This window comes from Leptodactylus fuscus, chromosome 1 (assembly GCF_031893055.1).
Source record: "Leptodactylus fuscus isolate aLepFus1 chromosome 1, aLepFus1.hap2, whole genome shotgun sequence".
Taxonomy (NCBI): Eukaryota; Metazoa; Chordata; class Amphibia; order Anura; family Leptodactylidae; genus Leptodactylus; species Leptodactylus fuscus.
Genome location: NC_134265.1, coordinates 3,156,583 through 3,178,443, shown reverse-complemented (window position 1 = coordinate 3,178,443; position 21,861 = coordinate 3,156,583). Strand labels below are relative to the sequence as shown.

General features: G+C 47.5%; 1 protein-coding gene across 5 annotated transcripts in view; it reads left to right on the top strand.

The window, feature by feature from the left end:
* The window catches only part of CNTFR (ciliary neurotrophic factor receptor), a 425,728-nt gene that overhangs the window by 123,223 nt on the left and 280,644 nt on the right, over positions 1 to 21,861 (top strand). The window contains exon 1 of one of the 5 annotated variants that reach the window (XM_075267233.1): positions 10,595 to 10,750. The exons of the other annotated variants lie outside the window; for them this stretch is intronic. The gene's annotated coding sequence lies outside the window, so the exon portion shown is untranslated. Of the gene's footprint in view, positions 1 to 10,594; positions 10,751 to 21,861 lie in introns of those variants that run through there. 5 annotated transcript variants of the gene reach the window in all.

Here is a 21,861-nt window from a genome sequence, read left to right as displayed (position 1 = left end):
AATACTAATCTGATATTCCAGTATAATCCAGAAATAATCTGATAATCCAGCAACTCCAGAACTAATCTGATAATCCAGTATAATCCAGTACTATTCTGATAATCCAGTATACTCCAGAAATAATCTGATAATCCAGTATAATCCAGAACTAATCTGATATTCCAGTATAATCCAGAATTAATCTGATAGTCCAGTATACTATAATACTAATCTGATAATTCAGTATAATCCAGAACTAATCTGATATTCCAGTATAATCCAGAATTAATCTGATAGTCCAGTATACTATAATACTAATCTGATAATTCAGTATAATCCAGAACTAATCTGATAATCCAGTATTCTCCAGAACTAATCTGATAATCCAGTATTCTCCAGAACTAATATGATAATCCAGTATACTCCAGTACTAATCTGATAATCCAGTATACTCCAGAAATAATCTGATAGTCCGGTATACTCCAGTACTATTCTGATAATCCAGTATACTCCAGTACTAATCTGATAATCCAGTATACTCCAATACTAATCTGATAATCCAGAATACTCCAGTACTAATCTGATAATGCAGTATACTCCAGTACTAATCTGATAATCCAGTATTCTCCAGTACTAATCTGATAATCCAGTATGCTCCAGAAATAATCTGATAATCCAGTATACTCCAATACTAATCTGACAATCCAGTATACCCCAGAAATAATCTGATAATCCAGTATACTCCAATACTAATCTGATAATCCAGTACACTCCAATACTAATCTGATAAACCATCATACTCCAATAGTAATCTGATTATCCAGTATAATCCAATACTAATCTGATAATCCATCATACTCAATACTAATCTGATAATCCAGTATACCCCAGAAATAATCTGATAATCCAGTATACTCCAATACTAATTTGATAATCCAGTATAATCCAATACTAATTTGATAATCCAGTATAATCCAATACTAATTTGATAAACCAGTATAATCCAATACTAATCTGATAATCCAGTATAATCCAATACTAATCTGATAATCTATCATAATCAATAGTAATCTAATAATTATTTACTCATGACTCTGATAATCTGGTATATTTCCTCATTACTCTGATAGTTTAGTATACATCCTGATAAATCTGATAATTCAGCATAATCCCTTTTACTCCCTATTACTCAGATAATCCATCATACTCCCTATTACTCAGATAATCCATCATACTCCCTATTACTCAGATAATCTAGCATACTCCCTATTACTCAGATAATCCAGCATACTCCCTATTACTCAGATAATCCAGCATACTCCCTATTACTCAAATAATCCAGCATACTCCCTATTACTCAGATAATCCATCATACTCCCTATTACTCAGATAATTCAGCATACTCCCTATTACTCAGATAATCCGGCATACTCCCTATTACTCAGATAATCCAGCATACTTCCCTATTACTCCGATAATCCAGCATACTCCCTATTACTCAGATAATCCGGCATACTCCCTATTACTCAAATAATCCAGCATACTCCCTATTACTCAGATAATCCATCATACTCCCTATTACTCAGATAATCCGGCATACTCCCTATTACTCAGATAATCCAGCATACTTCCCTATTACTCCGATAATCCAGCATACTCCCTATTACTCAGATAATCCGGCATACTCCCTATTACTCAGATAATCCAGCATACTCCCTATTACTCAGATAATCCAGCATACTTCCCTATTACTCCGATAATCCAGCATACTCCCTATTACTCAGATAATCCGGCATACTCCCTATTACTCAGATAATCCAGCATACTCCCTATTACTCAGATAATCCAGCATACTTCCCTATTACTCCGATAATCCAGCATACTCCCTATTACTCAGATAATCCGGTCTCAGGCCCATTCTGTGGACTCTCAGTGGTCTGGTTGGTGTTCGCTGTATTACAGATTAGCAGATTATTGGGTGTTGGGGTTTCGTCAGTATTTTATCGATGTTTGGGTGCATTCACACTGAGTAAACGCTAGCTTATTTTTTAGAGTAAAATTACACTTGTAAATTTTGCTATCCCATTGACTTCAATGATATTTTTTTACAAGTGTAAAAATACGCCTGTAAAATGTCATTGAAGTCAATGGGATAGCAAAATACTCAGTGTGAATGCACCCTTTTGAGCGTTTCCTGCTGAAGTTCCGGAGGGATTCAGTCCTCTGTCCAGCCAGTAATATCTCTTTCTGGGAAAGCTGGGTGTTACGTGACACAGTAGTCGCCAAGTAGAGGTTTTAAACCTTTGTCCATGACTGAAGCAGATTTGCCATTCGAAAGGCAGGAAAGCCGAGTTACCCCTTCCAGCAGTCCGGTAATGTCACGTCCCCTCCTCCACCTCCGCGGGCACGGTGCCCACCAGCTGATATGTGGTGTGGAAATCACTTTAAATGCCTGGATTATGGTCGGGGCTCAGTTACACTTCTTGGCGTCATTAATCTCTCTCGGATAATTACTTGGCTTTCCAAGAAGCAGATGGTCAGGTGACCAATGGCAGGACGATGGGGGTCAGCCGGACATCACTGCCTGTGCCCGCAGAACATAGAGAGAGGCCGATATCTTATACTTTACATATAGAGGGGATGGTGGAGAGGAAAACATGGCCGCTGTATTGTGAGTGGTATGTGGGGGCTGTAAAGTGGCATTTACTGAGCCATAGGTGACCGGTATCACACTGGTTGTACTGTACCCGGGGTGACTGGTATCACAGTGGTTGTACTGTACCTGTGGTGACCGGTATCACAGTGGTTGTACTGTACCTGGGGTGACCGGTATCACACTGGTTGTACTGTACCTGGGGTGACCGGTATCACACTGGTTGTACTGTACCTGGGGTGACCGGTATCACACTGGTTGTACTGTACCTAGGGTGACTGGTATCACAGTGGTTGTACTGTACCTGGGGTGATCGGTATCACACTGGTTGTACTGTACCCGGGGTGAACGGTATCACACTGGTTGTACTGTACCTGGGGTGACCGGTATCACACTGGTTGTACTGTACCTGGGGTGACCGGTATCACACTGGTTGTACTGTACCTGGGGTGACCGGTATCACACTGGTTGTACTGTACCCGGGGTGACCGGTATCACAGTGGTTGTACTGTACCTGGGGTGACTGGTATCACAGTGGTTGTACTGTACCCGGGGTGACCGGTATCACAGTGGTTGTACTGTACCCGGGGTGACTGGTATCACAGTGGTTGTACTGTACCTTGGGTGACCGGTATCACAGTGGTTGTACTGTACCTAGGGTGACTGGTATCACACTGGTTGTACTGTACCCGGGGTGACCGGTATCACACTGGTTGTACTGTACCTGGGGTGACCGGTATCACACTGGTTGTACTGTACCTGGGGTGACCGGTATCACACTGGTTGTACTGTACCTGGGGTGACCGGTATCACACTGGTTGTACTGTACCTGGGGTGACCGGTATCACAGTGATTGTACTGTACCTGGGGTGACCGGTATCACACTGGTTATACTGTACCCGGGGTAACCGGTATCACAGTGGTTGTACTGTACCTGGAGTGACCGGTATCACAGTGGTTGTACTGTACCCGGGGTGACCGGTATCACAGTGGTTGTACTGTTCCCGGGGTGACCGGTATCACACTGGTTGTACTGTACCCGGGGTGACCGGTATCACAGTGGTTGTACTGTACCCGGGGTGACCGGTATCACAGTGGTTGTACTGTACCTGGGGTGACCGGTATCACAGTGGTTGTACTGTACCTGGGGTGACCGGTATCACATTGGTTGTACTGTACCTGGGGTGACCGGTATCACACTGGTTGTACTGTACCTGGGGTGACCGGTATCACACTGGTTGTACTGTACCTGGGGTGACCGGTATAACAGTGGTTGTACTGTACCTGGGGTGACCGGTATCACAGTGGTTGTACTGTACCTTGGGTGACCGGTATCACAGTGGTTGTACTGTACCTAGGGTGACTGGTATCACAGTGGTTGTACTGTACCTGGGGTGACCGGTATCACAGTGGTTGTACTGTACCTAGGGTGACCGGTATCACACTGGTTGTACTGTACCTGGGGTGACCGGTATCACACTGGTTGTACTGTACCTGGGGTGACCGGTATCACAGTGGTTGTACTGTACCTGGGGTGACCGGTATCACAGTGGTTGTACTGTACCTGGGGTGACCGGTATCACAGTGGTTGTACTGTACCTGGGGTGACCGGTATCACACTGGTTGTACTGTACCTGGGGTGACCGATATCACACTGGTTGTACTGTACCTGGAGTGACCGGTATAACAGTGGTTGTACTGTACCTGGGGTGACCGGTATCACAGTGGTTGTACTGTACCTGGGGTGACCGGTATCACACTGGTTGTACTGTACCCGGGGTGACCGGTATCACACTGGTTGTACTGTACCTGGGGTGACCGGTATCACAGTGGTTGTACTGTACCTGTGGTGACCGGTATCACAGTGGTTGTACTGTACCTGGGGTGACCGGTATCACAGTGGTTGTACTGTACCTGGGGTGACCGGTATCACAGTGTTTGTACTGTACCCGGGGTGACCGGTATCACAGTGGTTGTACTGTACCTTGGGTGACCGGTATCACAGTGGTTGTACTGTACCTGGGGTGACCGGTATAACAGTGGTTGTACTGTACCTGGGGTGACCGGTATCACAGTGGTTGTACTGTACCTGGGGTGACCGGTATCACACTGGTTGTACTGTACCTGGGGTGACCGGTATCACACTGGTTGTACTGTACCTGTGGTCACCGGTATCACAGTGGTTGTACTGTACCCGGGGTGACCGGTATCACACTGGTTGTACTGTACCCGGGGTGACCGGTATCACACTGGTTGTACTGTACCCGGGGTGACCGGTATCACACTGGTTGTACTGTACCTGTGGTGACCGGTATCACACTGGTTGTACTGTACCTGGGGTGACCGGTATCACACTGGTTGTACTGTACCTGGGGTGACCGGTATCACACTGGTTGTACTGTACCTGGGGTGACCGGTATCACACTGGTTGTACTGTACCTGGGGTGACCGGTATCACACTGGTTGTACTGTACCTGGGGTGACTGGTATCACAGTGGTTGTACTGTACCTGGGGTGACCGGTATCACAGTGGTTGTACTGTACCTGGGGTGACTGGTATCACACTGGTTGTACTGTACCTGGGGTGAACGGTATCACAGTGGTTGTACTGTACCTGGGGTGACCGGTATCACAGTGGTTGTACTGTACCTGGAGTGACCGGTATGACACTGGTTGTACTGTACCTGGGGTGAGCGGTATCACACTGGCTGTACTGTACCTGGGGTGACCGGTATCACAGTGGTTGTACTGTACCTGGGGTGACCGGTATGACACTGGTTGTACTGTACCTGGGGTGACTGGTATCACACTGGTTGTACTGTACCTGGGGTGACCGGTATGACACTGGTTGTACTGTACCCGGGGTGAGCGGTATAACAGTGGCTGTACTGTACCCGGGGTGACCGGTATCACAGTGGTTGTACTGTACCCGGGGTGACCGGTATCACAGTGGTTGTACTGTACCCGGGGTGACCGTATGACACTGGTTGTACTGTACCTGGGGTGACCGGTATCACAGTGGTTGTACTGTACCCGGGGTGACCGGTATGACACTGGTTGTACTGTACCCGGGGTGACTGGTATCACACTGGTTGTACTGTACCTGGGGTGACCGGTATCACACTGGTTGTACTGTACCTGTGGTGACCGGTATCACACTGGTTGTACTGTACCTGGGGTGACCGGTATCACACTGGTTGTACTGTACCTGGGGTGACCGGTATCACACTGGTTGTACTGTACCTGGGGTGACCGGTATCACACTGGTTGTACTGTACCTGGGGTGAGCGGTATCACAGTGGTTGTACTGTACCTGGGGTGACCGTATGACACTGGTTGTACTGTACCCGGGGTGACCGGTATCACAGTGGTTGTACTGTACCCGGGGTGACTAGTATGACACTGGTTGTACTGTACCTGGGGTGACTGGTATCACACTGGTTGTACTGTACCTGGGGTGACCGGTATTACAGTGGTTGTACTGTACCTGGGGTGACCGGTATCACACTGGTTGTACTGTACCCGGGGTGACCGGTATTACAGTGGTTGTACTGTACCTGGGGTGACCGGTATCACAGTGGTTGTACTGTACCAGGGGTGACCGGTATTACAGTGGTTGTACTGTACCTGGGGTGACCGGTATCACCGTGGTTGTACTGTACCTGGAGTGACCGTATGACACTGGTTGTACTGTACCTGGGGTGACCGGTATCACAGTGGTTGTACTGTACCTGGGGTGACCGGTATCACACTGGTTGTACTGTACCAGGGGTGACCGGTATTACAGTGGTTGTACTGTACCTGGGGTGACCGGTATCACAGTGGTTGTACTGTACCCGGGGTGACCGGTATCACAGCGGTTGTACTGTACCCGAGGTGACCGGTATCACACTGGTTGTACTGTACCCGGGGTGACCGGTATCACAGTGGTTGTACTGTACCCGGGGTGACCGGTATCACAGCGGTTGTACTGTACCCGAGGTGACCGGTATCACACTGGTTGTACTGTACCCGAGGTGACCGGTATCACACTGGTTGTACTGTACCCGGGGTGACCGGTATTACAGTGGTTGTACTGTACCTGGGGTGACCGGTATCACAGTGGTTGTACTGTACCTGGGGTGACCGGTATTACAGTGGTTGTACTGTACCTGGGGTGACCGGTATTACAGTGGTTGTACTGTACCTGGAGTGACCGTATGACACTGGTTGTACTGTACCTGGGGTGACCGGTATTACAGTGGTTGTACTGTACCTGGAGTGACCGTATGACACTGGTTGTACTGTACCTGGGGTGACCGGTATTACACTGGTTGTACTGTACCTGGGGTGACCGGTATGACACTGGTCGTACTGTATCGGGGCTGAATCTTGTGTCTCCAGCTCTTCCTTGCCTGTAGGTCGCCTCATCCCTCAGACCCTCAATGAGGACAGTCCTCGGTCTTCTGACTGTCAGAAGAGGCTGCAGAGCCGGGTCAATAAAGGGGCATTCATAATGTCCGACACGTGGTCACACAGATCACCGGAAGGACAACCCTCGTCCATCAGTCCAGTCGCTTGAGCTGACGCTGCCTGACCTTGTACCAATCCCGCTCCATGTGCTCTTTAGCAGGAGGCGGCAGCTCCTGGAGGTCCGTCCTGGCCCAGGTCACATTGGGGTGACATCTCCTCAGTGTGTTGTGACTCTCCCGTTATTTTGGGGGTTTGGTGAGGAAGGGGGGGGGGCATTGTCGGAGTATCAAAGATCCTGGATTGTAAAGTAATCGCACAATCTGATTTGTGAGATCAGGTCCTTCAGGTCGTCTCTGAGGTCGCCTCTGCTTCGTCTGTGGTTCCCAGTAAAGTTCCAGATTACCAGATTCTGGACTAAGCGATCCTCCTGGATGAGGGTCCTGGACATAAACCACTGTCACTGAACTCTTCACTGCCCACGCCCGGCCTGAGGAATAGTGGCTTTATGTCCACCAGGGCTCCTTACTGGGATCTTAGGTCTCCTCAGAGGGTGGGAGTGGGGCAGTATTGGACTTATGATAGACTAATGTGATTTAATCCAAAGAACAGAGAATCCCAGATTATTCCGGATGAGATCTCTGCCCCTCGTCTCGCCCCCATTAACCTACACTCACTCTTTGGTGACCGGCGGAAGCCGCCACATTCTAATCACAACGAAAAGCCGCATAGATATTTATCACAGACAAAGTCAGCGGAGCCGCCGGGAATACGATCAGACAAGAAGGGGAACTGGTGGGGGCGCTAGAGGAGAGGAAGGGGCATTTATATCATTACCAGGGGCCTCTATGTACAGAATCACTGATGGCCCCCATTACTGTGACCAGAGGGGGAGCAACTGCAGTCCTATGTAACACCACAGATATTGTAGTAGATGTCACCGGCAGTCCTATGTAACATCACAGATAACACAGTGATAACTCTCTATATACAGGTAATGTAGTAGATGTCACCGGCAGTCCTATGCAACATCACAGATAACACAGTGATAACTCTCTATATACAGGTAATGTAGTAGATGTCACCGGCAGTCCTATGTAACATCACAGATAACACAGTGATAACTCTCTATATACAGGTAATGTAGTAGATGTCACCGGCAGTCCTATGTAACACCACAGATAACACAGTGATAACTCTCTATATACAGGTAATGTAGTAGATGTCACCGGCAGTCCTATGTAACACCACAGATAACACAGTGATAACTCTCTATATACAGGTAATGTAGTAGATGTCACCGGCAGTCCTATGTAACACCACAGATAACACAGTGATAACTCTCTATATACAGGTAATGTAGTAGATGTCACCGGCAGTCCTATGTAACACCACAGATAACACAGTGATAACTCTCTATATACAGGTAATGTAGTAGATGTCACCGGCAGTCCCATGTAACCGCACAGATAACACAGTGATAACTCTCTATATACAGGTAATGTAGTAGATGTCACCGGCAGTCCCATGTAACCGCACAGATAACACAGTGATAACTCTCTATATACAGGTAATGTAGTAGATGTCACCGGCAGTCCTATGTAACACTACAGATAACACAGTGATAACTCTCTATATACAGGTAATGTAGTAGATGTCACCGGCAGTCCTATGTAACACCACAGATAACACAGTGATAACTCTCTATATACAGGTAATGTAGTATATGTCACCGGCAGTCCTATGTAACACACAGATAACACAGTGATAACTCTCTATATACAGGTAATGTAGTAGATGTCACCGGCAGTCCTATGTAACACCACAGATAACACAGTGATAACTCTCTATATACAGGTAATGTAGTAGATGTCACCGGCAGTCCCATGTAACACCACAGATAACACAGTGATAACTCTCTATATACAGGTAATGTAGTAGATGTCACCGGCAGTCCCATGTAACACCACAGATAACACAGTGATAACTCTCTATATACAGGTAATGTAGTAGATGTCACCGGCAGTCCCATGTAACACCACAGATAACACAGTGATAACTCTCTATATACAGGTAATGTAGTAGATGTCACCGGCAGTCCCATGTAACACCACAGATAACACAGTGATAACTCTCTATATACAGGTAATGTAGTAGATGTCACCGGCAGTCCTATGTAACACCACAGATAACACAGTGATAACTCTCTGAGTACAGGTAATGTAGTAGATGTCACCGGCAGTCCTATGTAACACACAGATAACACAGTGATAACTCTCTATATACAGGTAATGTAGTAGATGTCACCGGCAGTCCTATGTAACACCACAGATAACACAGTGATAACTCTCTATATACAGGTAATGTAGTAGATGTCACCGGCAGTCCTATGTAACACCACAGATAACACAGTGATAACTGTCTATATACAGGTAATGTAGTAGATGTCACCGGCAGTCCCATGTAACACCACAGATAACACAGTGATAACTCTCTATATACAGGTAATGTAGTAGATGTCACCGGCAGTCCCATGTAACACCACAGATAACACAGTGATAACTCTCTATATACAGGTAATGTAGTAGATGTCACCGGCAGTCCCATGTAACACCACAGATAACACAGTGATAACTCTCTATTTACAGGTAATGTAGTAGATGTCACCGGCAGTCCCATGTAACACACAGATAACACAGTGATAACTCTCTATATACAGGTAATGTAGTAGATGTCACCGGCAGTCCTATGTAACACCACAGATAACACAGTGATAACTCTCTATATACAGGTAATGTAGTAGATGTCACCGGCAGTCCTATGTAACACCACAGATAACACAGTGATAACTCTCTATATACAGGTAATGTAGTAGATGTCACCGGCAGTCCTATGTAACACCACAGATAACACAGTGATAACTCTCTATATACAGGTAATGTAGTAGATGTCACCGGCAGTCCTATGTAACACACAGATAACACAGTGATAACTCTCTATATACAGGTAATGTAGTAGATGTCACCGGCAGTCCTATGTAACACTACAGATACCACAGTGATAACTCTCTATATACAGGTAATGTAGTAGATGTCACCGGCAGTCCTATGTAACACCACAGATAACACAGTGATAACTCTCTATATACAGGTAATGTAGTAGATGTCACCGGCAGTCCTATGTAACACCACAGATAACACAGTGATAACTCTCTATATACAGGTAATGTAGTAGATGTCACCGGCAGTCCTATGTAACACACAGATAACACAGTGATAACTCTCTATATACAGGTAATGTAGTAGATGTCATCGGCAGTCCTATGTAATCTATTACTAGCAGTCCTATGTAATCCCCCCATCTTCTCCCCCTCGGCTCTGTTGCTCTTGTTCTCAGGAATGCCGGGCGCTCTATTCATGGTGCGGCGGCGCTGTCACCCGGGGACATTCCTCGCCCTCCAGGAGGGTCACATGCCTCTAATCTCCTTACACACTCATTTCCATTCACTTGGCCTATGAAAGAATTCATCAATCATGTTTGGGGATTAAAGGGCCGGACTCTCTCATTTGCCTCCTCAGTCACAGACTAGTGGCAGGGGCACTGGGGCTGCTGCAGGGGGCACTGCTCACTCTGCTCCGGGCATTGTACGGCTCCGCACTGCGCTGAACTGTAAGTATATATTTTCATGTTATGACTTTTTTTGTAGAACTACAACTCCCAGCCTTTCCTAATGATGTTTGTTACCGGGCTTTAGGTCCTAAAAGGTCGTGATAGAGAGAGACTACAACCCTCAGCATGTCATGGAGAGACTACAACTCCCAGCATGTCACGGAGAGACTACAACTCCCAGCATGTCATGGAGAGACTACAACCCTCAGCATGTCATGGAGAGACTACAACTCCCAGCATGTCATGGAGAGACTACAACCCTCAGCATGTCATGGAGAGACTACAACTCCCAGCATGTCACGGAGAGACTACAACTCCCAGCATGTCATGGAGAGACTACAACTCCCAGCATGTCATGGAGAGACTACAACTCCCAGCATGTCATGGAGAGACTACAACTCCCAGCATGTCGTGGTAGAGGAACTACAAGTCCCAACTTGCTGTGGTAGAGGGGCAGGCACTGTGTGGGGAGGGGGTATAATATTTGTCGAGTGCAGGGTCCGAGCCCGCTGATTATTGACACTGTGTAACTGATCCCTCACGAGGAAGTATAAAGGGTTAAAGGGTTAATCCAGGAGAGTGACTGATAGTAGCGGCCACTTACCCTGCTCAATGCCCATGTGGAGGTTTGTAAATACCCCCGACTCACCCAAGGAGGATGAGCTTAAGGGGAACCACCATATGGGTCAGAAAGTGCTGCAAGCCTGGCAAGATAGGAGAAAGGTGCTGGTGCAGAGACAGAGGCACGCCGAACCCAAATGTAGCACATTCAGTGAGGTAGAGGATTGGTGGTAGAGAGTTTGAGAGGGTTGTGTTCTTACAAGATGGCTCAGTTGTACTCCTCATGGGTGGTAGGAACCTGGGCAGGACTCCTCCCCTGCACACATCTGTCCTACTGTTAATGGCACCCCTGCTTAGATCAGCCCTGCTCCTCATGGACAATATCATCCTATCTAACACCGCACCCCTTCTAGTCCTCATGGGTGGTATTAATCTGTGTAAGACTCCACCCCTGCTTAGATCAGTGCTAGTCCTAATGGCTGATATCAACCTGTGCAAGGCTCCACCCCTGCACAGATCAGTGCTAGTCCTCATGGGTAGTATGAATCTGTGTAAGACTCCACCCTTGCCTAGATCAGTGCTGGTCCTCATGGGCAGTATGAACCTGTGTAAGACTCCACCCCTATTTAGATCAGTGCTGGTCCTCATGGGCAGTATGAACCTGTGTAAGAATCCACCCCTGCTTAGATGAGTGTTGGTCCTCATGGGCAGTATGAACCTGTGTAAGACTCCACCCCTGCTTAGATGAGTGCTGGCCCTCATGGGTAGTATGAACCTGGTTAAGACTCCACCCCTGCACAGATCAGTGCTAGTCCTCATGGGTAGTATGAACCTGTGTAAGACTCCACTTTCTTAGATCAGTGCTAGTCCTCATGAGTGGTATGAACCTGTGTTAGACTTCACCCCTGCTTAGATGAGTGCTGGTCCTCATGGGCAGTATGAACCTGTGTAAGACTCCACCCCTGCTTAGATGAGTGTTGGTCCTCATGGGCAGTATGAACCTGTGTAAGACTCCACCCCTGCTTAGATGAGTGCTGGTCCTCATGGGCAGTATGAACCTGGTTAAGACTCCACCCCTGCACAGATCAGTGCTAGTCCTCATGGGTAGTATGAACCTGTGTAAGACTCCACTCCTGCTTAGATCAGTGCTAGTCCTCATGAGTGGTATGAACCTGTGTTAGACTTCACCCCTGCTTAGATGAGTGCTGGTCCTCATGGGCAGTGTGAACCTGTGTAAGACTCCACCCCTATTTAGATCAGTGCAGGTCCTCATGGGCAGTATGAACCTGGTTAAGACTCCACCCCGACTTAGATCAGTGCTGGTCCTCATGGGTAGTATGAACCTATGTAAAACTCCACCCCTGCTTAGATGAGTGCTGGTCCTCATGGGCAGTATGAACCTGTGTAAGACTCCACCCCTGCTTAGATGAGTGCTGGTCCTCATGGGCAGTATGAACCTGTGTAAGACTCCACCCCTGCTTAGATGAGTGCTGGTCCTCATGGGTAGTATGAACCTGTGTAAGACTCCACCCCTGCTTATATGAGTGCTGGTCCTCATGGGCAGTATGAATCTGTGTAAGACTCCACCCCTGCTTAGATCAGTGCTAGTCCACCTTGTGAGACTCCTGAGTTGTTGACTTGCTGATTTCGAGTATATAAAGTTTGTTACAATGTATCAGTGCAGACAATCCTCAGTGAGGTGAACACTGCAGTGACACAAACCTGTCCTGTCCTGGACTCCAGGGTGACTCCCGCACAGGTGTCAGAGCTGGGACTTGTAGTCTTTGTATCATGTCCTGCTGTGGCTTGTAGTCCTTCTACCTTGGCATGCTGGGGCATGTAGTGTAGCCTGTAGTTCTGCAGTAGTTTTTCCTCCATTGCAGTAGAGCGGTGTCTTTAAGGTTTTATCACTTGTGGCCCTATGGGCGTATCTGGTATTGGCACTGTGTCTGGTACCACTGTTGCAGAGGGTTGTTGGGATGTATCTATAGCGGGGGCAGATGTAGGTGTTACATCCAGGTCCTGGCATCTGAAAGACCCCAAAGATGGAAAACACCTGTTATAGCCTGACATGGGACAGTAGAGACCAATAGGAATTATACATGAGGTGCAGAAGATTGGTGCTGTGTCAGTGCTACCAAGGTGGTGAGGAGGAGGTGCTGCTAACCCACGGCACTGTGGACGGTGGTAACATGGCGGTGGTCCTGTGGCAGTGTTACTATGGCGGTGGTCCTGTGTTGATGATACTGTGCAGTGGTTCGTGCAGGTATTACGGAACGTTTTTGCTCCTGACCCCGCAGCAAGCAGAGATGCAGCAGAATGCAGCGAGGACACGGGAGAAGCGGCGGATCCGTGTGATGTGGAGGAGGAATTAATTGAAATCTTTAAAAATTCATTTGTAGTGATGATGGCGCGGCTCCCCCGGTGCGAGTCCTGCCAGGCGGATTAATTAGTGATCTGAAGCATGAAAATAATATCATCTAAGAGAAGGGAATTAATAGGGACGCTCGTAGGGAAGCGCCAGGGTGTGACGCGCCTGTCACCGCCACCTGACATCACCGCACTGGGGAGCGTCCGCGCCCGCACAGGTCATAGCGTTCAGGAATCCGACACCCGATTCTGCTAAGAGTTACCCCCAGGGCGGCGCTATTGTCTTGTTGTGCCCTTAGGTAGGGTCTGGAGATGAAGGGGTCTTGGGGGGGGGGGGGTCTCCAGATTCCTTATCAAGCCCCTAAACTGATAGAAAAGGATTCAGCCAAAAACAAGCAGAAAACAAAAATAGCCCTTGGCAGCCACAGAAAAAGCGAAACGCGTCAGATCAAAGTCGTATAAACACAATGAGAGGGAACGGAGGGCGAAAGCTGCCAAGAAAAACAGAGCAGTCTGTGAATCACATAGCGGGGGACGCTAAACAATTGTGTATGGTCTGCACCGGGCGGGGGGTGTACGGGGCGACACGTCTCACAGGGCGGCATTTAGTGTCATGGACATAGGGGTGCGTGTAGGTGATCGGGCACCAAAGTGGGCTCCTTCCTGTCATGCCACCCCCTCCCCCCAGAGCAGGGGGTGCAGTCCTTGTGTAGTATGATGGCGGTGCCTATGATAAGGGGTTGGGCCCCCATAGTGACCAGTCAGCCTCTGTCCATGGTCTGTATGGCACTGACCTCTCCAGGGGTCACCGTCCCTTGCTCACACCCATCTGTCAGTCTTTCCCAATTTGTCCCTGTGTCTTCAGCTTTGTAATGTTAATGGCCGGTGGATGGGACTAGTGCAGGGCACCATGGTGCGGGTATTCGGAGGCAAATGAGGGCAAACAGTCCCTGTGTGTGCATGCAAATGTGTGATGTGTCTAATGGCCCCCCACCAACAATAATCCCCCCACACACCTTACCCTGACCATAGGTATCAATGGGCGCACCCTGAAATCTGGAGGATGACAAGTGATGGGGACGGCAGAGCCTCGGGATTAGATCGGGAGTCGGGAGGATAAAAGATTAGATTATATGTTATTACTTTTATTCTTATTTATTGTGATTTGATACAATTTACAGTCATTGCGGCCGTTGCGATCGGAGCCTGAGGTTACTGCCCCCCACCCCCACCCCGGATTGTTTCCTTGGTCCTCGTGTCTGTCTCGGCAGTGACAATTGGTTCTTATTATTACTAATATACAATATACCAATAGTCCAGAGATCTGATAATCCGGAGCCGACCTCCCAGGGGAGAAGAATATTCAGGAGACTCCTCTGATATAATGTCTGTCCAGCAATCCAGAAATCTGAGGTCCGGTCTGGGGTCTGTATTAGTTTAGGGGTCTGGTCTGGGGTCTGTATTAGTTTAGGGGTCCGGTCTGGGGTCTGTATTAGTTTAGGGATCTGGTCTGGGGTCTGTATTAGTTTAGAGGTCTGGTCTGGGGTCTGTATTAGTTTAGGAGTCTGGTCTGGGGTCTGTATTAGTTTAGGGGTCTGGTCTGGGGTCTGTATTAGTTTAGGGGTCTGGTCTGGGGTCTGTATTAGTTTAGGGGTCTGGTCTGCGGTCTGTATTAGTTTAGGGGTGTGGTCTGGGGTCTGTATTAGTTTAGGGGTCTGGTCTGGGGTCTGTATTAGTTTAGGGGTCTGGTCTGGGGTCTGTATTAGTTTAGGGGTCCGGTCTGGGGTCTGTATTAGTTTAGGGGTCTGGTCTGGGGTCTGTATTAGTTTAGGGGTCCGGTCTGGGGTCTGTATTAGTTTAGGGATCTGGTCTAGGGTCTGTATTAGTTTAGAGGTCTGGTCTGGGGTCTGTATTAGTTTAGAGGTCTGGTCTGGGGTCTGTATTAGTTTAGGGGTCTGGTCTGGGGTCTGTATTAGTTTAGAGGTCCGGTCTGGGGTCTGTATTAGTTTAGGGGTCTGGTCTGGGGTCTGTATTAGTTTAGGGGTCTGGTCTGGGGTCTGTATTAGTTTAGAGGTCTGGTCTGGGGTCTGTATTAGTTTAGGGGTCCGGTCCGGGGTCTGTATTAGTTTAGGGGTCTGGTCTGGGGTCTGTATTAGTTTAGAGGTCTGGTCTGGGGTCTGTATTAGTTTAGGGGTCCGGTCTGGGGTCTGTATTAGTTTAGGGGTCTGGTCTGGGGTCTGTATTAGTTTAGGGGTCCGGTCTGGGGTCTGTATTAGTTTAGGGGTCTGGTCTGGGGTCTGTATTAGTTTAGGGGTCCGGTCTGGGGTCTGTATTAGTTTAGGGGTCTGGTCTGGGGTCTGTATTAGTTTAGAGGTCTGGTCTGGGGTCTGTATTAGTTTAGGGGTCTGGTCCGGGGTCTGTATTAGTTTAGGGGTCTGGTCAGGGGTCTGTATTAGTTTAGGGGTCTGGTCCGGGGTCTGTATTAGTTTAGGGGTCCGGTCTGGGGTCTGTATTAGTTTAGGGGTCTGGTCTGGGGTCTGTATTAGTTTAGAGGTCTGGTCTGGGGTCTGTATTAGTTTAGGGATCTGGTCTGGGGTCTGTATTAGTTTAGGGGTCTGGTCTGAGGTCTGTATTAGTTTAGGGGTCTGGTCTGAGGTCTGTATTAGTTTAGAGGTCTGGTCTGGGGTCTGTATTAGTTTAGGGGTCTGGTCTGGGGTCTGTATTAGTTTAGGGGTCTGGTCTGGGGTCTGTATTAGTTTAGGGGTCTGGTCTGGGGTCTGTATTAGTTTAGGGCTCTGGTCTGGGGTCTGTATTAGTTTAGGGGTCTGGTCTGGGGTCTGTGTTAGTTTAGGGCTCTGGTCTGGGGTCTGTATTAGTTTAGGAGTCTGGTCTGGGGTCTGTATTAGTTTAGGGGTCTGGTCTGGGGTCTGTATTAGTTTAGGGATCTGGTCTGGGGTCTGTATTAGTTTAGGAGTCTGGTCTGGGGTCTGTATTAGTTTAGGGGTCTGGTCTGGGGTCTGTATTAGTTTAGAGGTCCGGTCTGGGGTCTGTATTAGTTTAGGGATCTGGTCTGGGGTCTGTATTAGTTTAGGGGTCTGGTCTGGGGTCTGTATTAGTTTAGGGGTCTGGTCTGAGGTCTGTATTAGTTTAGGAGTCTGGTCTGGGGTCTGTATTAGTTTAGGGGTCTGGTCTGGGGTCTGTATTAGTTTACAGGTCTGGTCTGGGGTCTGTATTAGTTTAGGGGTGTGGTCTGGGGTCTGTATTAGTTTAGGGGTCCGGTCTGGGGTCTGTATTAGTTTAGGGATCTGGTCTGGGGTCTGTGCTGGTCTAGGGAAGTGATGGTCAGGATATTTTGGTGACATCGGCAGTTCCTTATTGTGTTCTTGTAATAAGCAGCTGTTGATACTTTTTTCTCACTTGTCCGTGCTTCTGTCCTGGGTGTTCTCCTCTTCCTCCTCTAGGCGGTGCTGCACTGATTGATGCTGCGTACAGCGTCCCAGCCTTCTTCAGCGTCATCAGCAGTGTACCCTGGAGGTGGACTCTGTTTGTGGGGGTGGCCTTTAAAAAAGGGTCATAAACTGTGTGAGGGCCATAAGTAGGGGGATTGTATGCTGTTTGGGGGTAAAAAAGGGGGGGTTGATATACTGTGGGGGCAGAAAAAGGGGTCAAAAATGGGTTCACTTTGTGAGGGCTAAAAATGGGGGGTCATATACCATGTGATGGTCTAAAAATACATGTAATATAATATAAATGAATCTATCAGAATTATATATCTTTATACTAGAGTTCTGGATGTTTGTAGATGTGACACCTCCTCGTTAAGCATATTTTTTTTATGAATTTTAACAGACTGAGCTTAAAAGGTAAGCCATCACTGGTCTGGACTCTACGGGGTCTTCTCTGGGTTCCGTATTGATCTCGAGGATCTTTTCTGGGTTCTGTATTGGTTTGGGGGTCTTCGTTGGGTTCTGTGTTGGTTTGGGGGTCTTCTCTGGGTTCTGTATTGGTTTGGGGGTCTTCGTTGGGTTTTGTATTGGTTTGGGGGTCTTCATTGGGTTCTATATTGATCTGGGGGGTCTTCTCTGGTTTCTATATTGGTCTGGGGGTCTTCTCTGGGTTATGTATTGGTCTGGGGTCTTCTCTGGGTTGTGTATTGGTCTGGGAGTCTTATCTGGGTTCTGTATTGGTCCAGGGGTCTTTTGTGGTTTCTGTATTGGTCTGGGGGTCTTCTCTGGGTTCTCTATTGGTCTCGGGGTCTTCTATGGTTTCTGTATTGGTCTGGGAGTCTTATCTGGGTTCTGTATTGGTCTGGGGGTCTTCTCTGGGTTCTGTATTGGTCTGGGGGTCTTCGTTGGGTTCTATATTGGTTTGGGGGTCTTCGTTGGGTTGTATACTGATTTGGGGGTTTTCTCTGGGTTCTGTAATTGTCTTGGGATCTTCTCTGGATTCTGTTTTGGTCTGGGGGTCTTCTTTGGGTTTTGTATTGGTTTGGGTGTCTTCATTCGGTTCTATATTGATCTGGGGGTCTTCTCTGGTTTCTGTATTGGTCTGGGAGTCTTCTCTGGGTTCTGTATTGGTCTGGGAGTCTTCTCTGGTTTCTGTATTGGTCTGGGAGTCTTCTCTGGTTTCTGTATTGGTCTGGGGGTCTTTTCTGGTTTCTGTATTGGTCTTGGAGTCTTCTCTGGGTTCTGTATTGGTCTGGGGGTCTTCTCTGTGTTCTGTATTGGTCTGGGGGTCTTCTCTAGTTTCTTTATTGGTTTGGGGGTCTTCTTTGGATTCTGTTTTGGTCTGGGGGTCTTCATTGGGTTCTATATTGATCTGGGGGTCTTCTCTGGTTTCTATATTGGTCCGGGGGTCTTCTCTGATTTCTATATTGGTCTGCGGGTCTTCATTGGGATCTGTATTGGTTTGGGGGTCTTCGTTGGGTTCTGTATTGGTCTGGGGGTCTTCTTGGGGTTCCATAATTGTCTGGGGATCTTCTCTGGGTTCTGTTTTGGTCTGGGGGTCTTTGTTGGGTTCTGTATTGGTTTGGGGGTCTTTGTTGGGTTCTATATTTGTTTGAGGGTCTTCTCTGGTTTCTGTATTGGTCTGGGGGTCTTCTCTGGGTTCTGTATTGGTCTGGGGGTCTTTTCTGGTTTCCGTATTGGTCTGGGGGTCTTCTCTGGGTTCTGTATTGGTCTGGGGGTCTTTTCTGGTTTCTGTATTGGTCGGGGGGTCTTCTCTGGGTTCTGTAATTGTCTGGGGATCTTCTCTGGATTCTGTTTTGGTCTGGGGATCTTTGTTGGGTTCTGTATTGGTTTGGGGGTCTTCGTTGGGTTCTATATTGATCTGGGGGTCTTCTCTGGTTTCTGTATTGTTCTGGGGGTCTTCTCTGGGTTCTGTATTGGTCTGAGGGTCTTCTCTGTGTTCTGTATTGGTCTGGGGGTCTTTGTTGGGTTCTGTATTGGTCTGGGGGTCTTCTCTGGGTTCTTTATTGGTCTGAGGGTCTTCTCTGTGTTCTGTATTGGTCTGGGGGTCTTCATTGGGTTCTGTATTGTTTTGGGGGTCTTCGTTGGGTTCTGTATTGGTCTGGGGGTCTTCTCTGGGTTCTGTATTGGTCTGGGGGTCTTCTCTGGGTTCTGTATTGGTCTGGGGGTCTTCTCTGGGTTCTGTATTGGTCTGGGGGTCTTCTCTGGGTTCTGTATTGGTCTGGGGGTCTTCTCTGGGTTCTGTATTGGTCTGGGGGTCTTCTCTGGGTTCTGTATTGGTTTGGGGGTCTTCTCTGGGTTCTGTATTGGTCTGGGGTCTTCTCTGGGTTCTGTATTGGTCTGGGGGTCTTCTCTGGGTTCTGTATTGGTCTGGGGGTCTTCTCTGGGTTCTGTATTGGTTTGGGGGTCTTCTCTGGGTTCTGTATTGGTCTGGGGTCTTCTCTGGGTTCTGTACTGGTCTCAGGGTTCTTCTCTGGATGGGGTATACAATGACATCACTTTGGTCCTTGCACTCACCTCTTTGCACTCTACAATACAGCTACAACTTCTATACACTGTATATACTATGTATAGTGCGCCATCCTCCTGTACTGGGTGTATATCACTACAGAATCTTTTCTTGTACAAGATATTACAGCTGTAGCTCCTATATACTATATATACTGTATATACTGTGCTGTCACTAGAGACACCTACGGCTCCTATGTACTCTCTATATTACTATATATACTGTATATACGGACATTATAGCTGCGGCTCCTGTGTACTCTCTATATACTATATATACTGTATATGCTGTGCTGTCACTAGAGGACAGATATTGGTGACTCCTATGTGCTCTATATACTACTATATATACTGTATATACTGTGCTGTCACTAGAGGACAGATATTGGTGACTCCTGTGTACTCTCTCTATACTATATATATTGTATATATTGTGCTGTCACTAGAGGACAGATATTACTTTGGTGACTCCTATGTGCCCTATATACTACTATGTATACTGTATATACTGTGCTGTCACAGATATTACTTTGACTCCTATGTGCTCTATATACTACTATATATACTGTATATACTGTGCTGTCACTAGAGGACAGATATTGGTGACTCCTGTGTACTCTCTATATACTATATATACTGTATATACGGACATTACAGCTGCGGTTCCTGTGTACTCTCTATATACTATATATACTGTATATACTGTGCTGTCACTAGAGGACAGATATTGGTGACTCCTATGTGCTCTATATACTACTATATATACTGTATATACTGTGCTGTCACTATAGAACCTCTTCTTGTAACAGTTATTACCTCTCTGTTCCGGATTATCGGACCTTGTGGATGACGCGGTGCGGCAGTGTGCTGACTATCGCATGATATTGTATTACAGGCCAGGCTGGGGGTCCTCGGTGTGACTAGTCGGTGACTATTGGGGTGGGGGGGTGTCATTGGCCTCATCCTGGGCTTTGTCTGCTGCAGCATCTGCTGACCCGGGTGGGGCACAAAGCCTCTGTGTGTGGGCATTGTTCTGCAGGAATGCAGGAGGGTTCGCTGCTCCCATCTGAGGGTCCTGTTCATATGTTAAAGACCCCACCCCGGACCCCCCATAGATCTCAGACACAGCATGGCTACTGCTGGGTATAGATCACTTACAGTCACATCAGGCTTGTAGCTCTGCTCATCCTGAGCCGCCTAGTACATGAATAGAATGTCAGAACTGTAGTAGAGACTGACACAGTCAGCAGCGCCATGAGTAGGTGGCCCCTGTTCCTCGCCATACACGGCTCAGTTGCAGATTTCCAGGTTTTTCAGGCCGCGGCGCTCCATGTGCAGATAAGACTGAGGCGTTTTAGCGAGAATAGTGTTGTATGTAAATGATGTCAGCGCGGCTTCTCGGAAGTCTTATTACAGCGCGGTCACGTCTCCCTGACCAGAATATATTAGCATACATTGCGTGGCGATGGCGAGCCGCCCGGATCCTTTACATATCACACTCTTACCTCCTGGACATCGTCTGATTAGCACAGGGAGGCTGGAGAGGTGGCAGCGGGGTCCGGGGAGGGGGCACTGCCGAATATAAGCAGCCGTCACACTCTACTGACTGCACTGACTCCATCTGTACTCCGTAATAACCCTTCAGGACCCGGAACGTGAATCCCAGCGGGCGCCGCATCACCAATATGTCACCCTAATAGAGACGCCCCAATGGTTCTGCGGGTGTTCAAGGTGCAAGTCCTATGGGGTGTTCCTCATAATGGCCTGCGGGGGCGCTCGTGTCATAAGTGTATAATGTAGGCCCCACCCCTGTGATAAATATACAATGTAGGCCCCGCCCCTGTGATAAATATACAATGTAGACCCCAGTTATATTCTTGTACATAGGAGCAGTATTATAGTAGTTATATTCTTGTACATAGGAGTAGTATTATAGTAGTTATATTCTTGTACATAGGAGTAGTATTATAGTAGTTATATTCTTGTACATAGGAGTAGTATTATAGTAGTTATATTCTTGTACATAGGAGTAGTATTATAGTAGTTATATTCTTGTACATAGGGGCAGTATTATAGTAGTTATATTCTTGTACATAGGAGTAGTATTATAGTAGTTATATTCTTGTATATAGGAGGTAGTATTATAGTAGTTATATTCTTGTACATAGGAGTAGTATTATAGTAGTTATATTCTTGTACATAGGA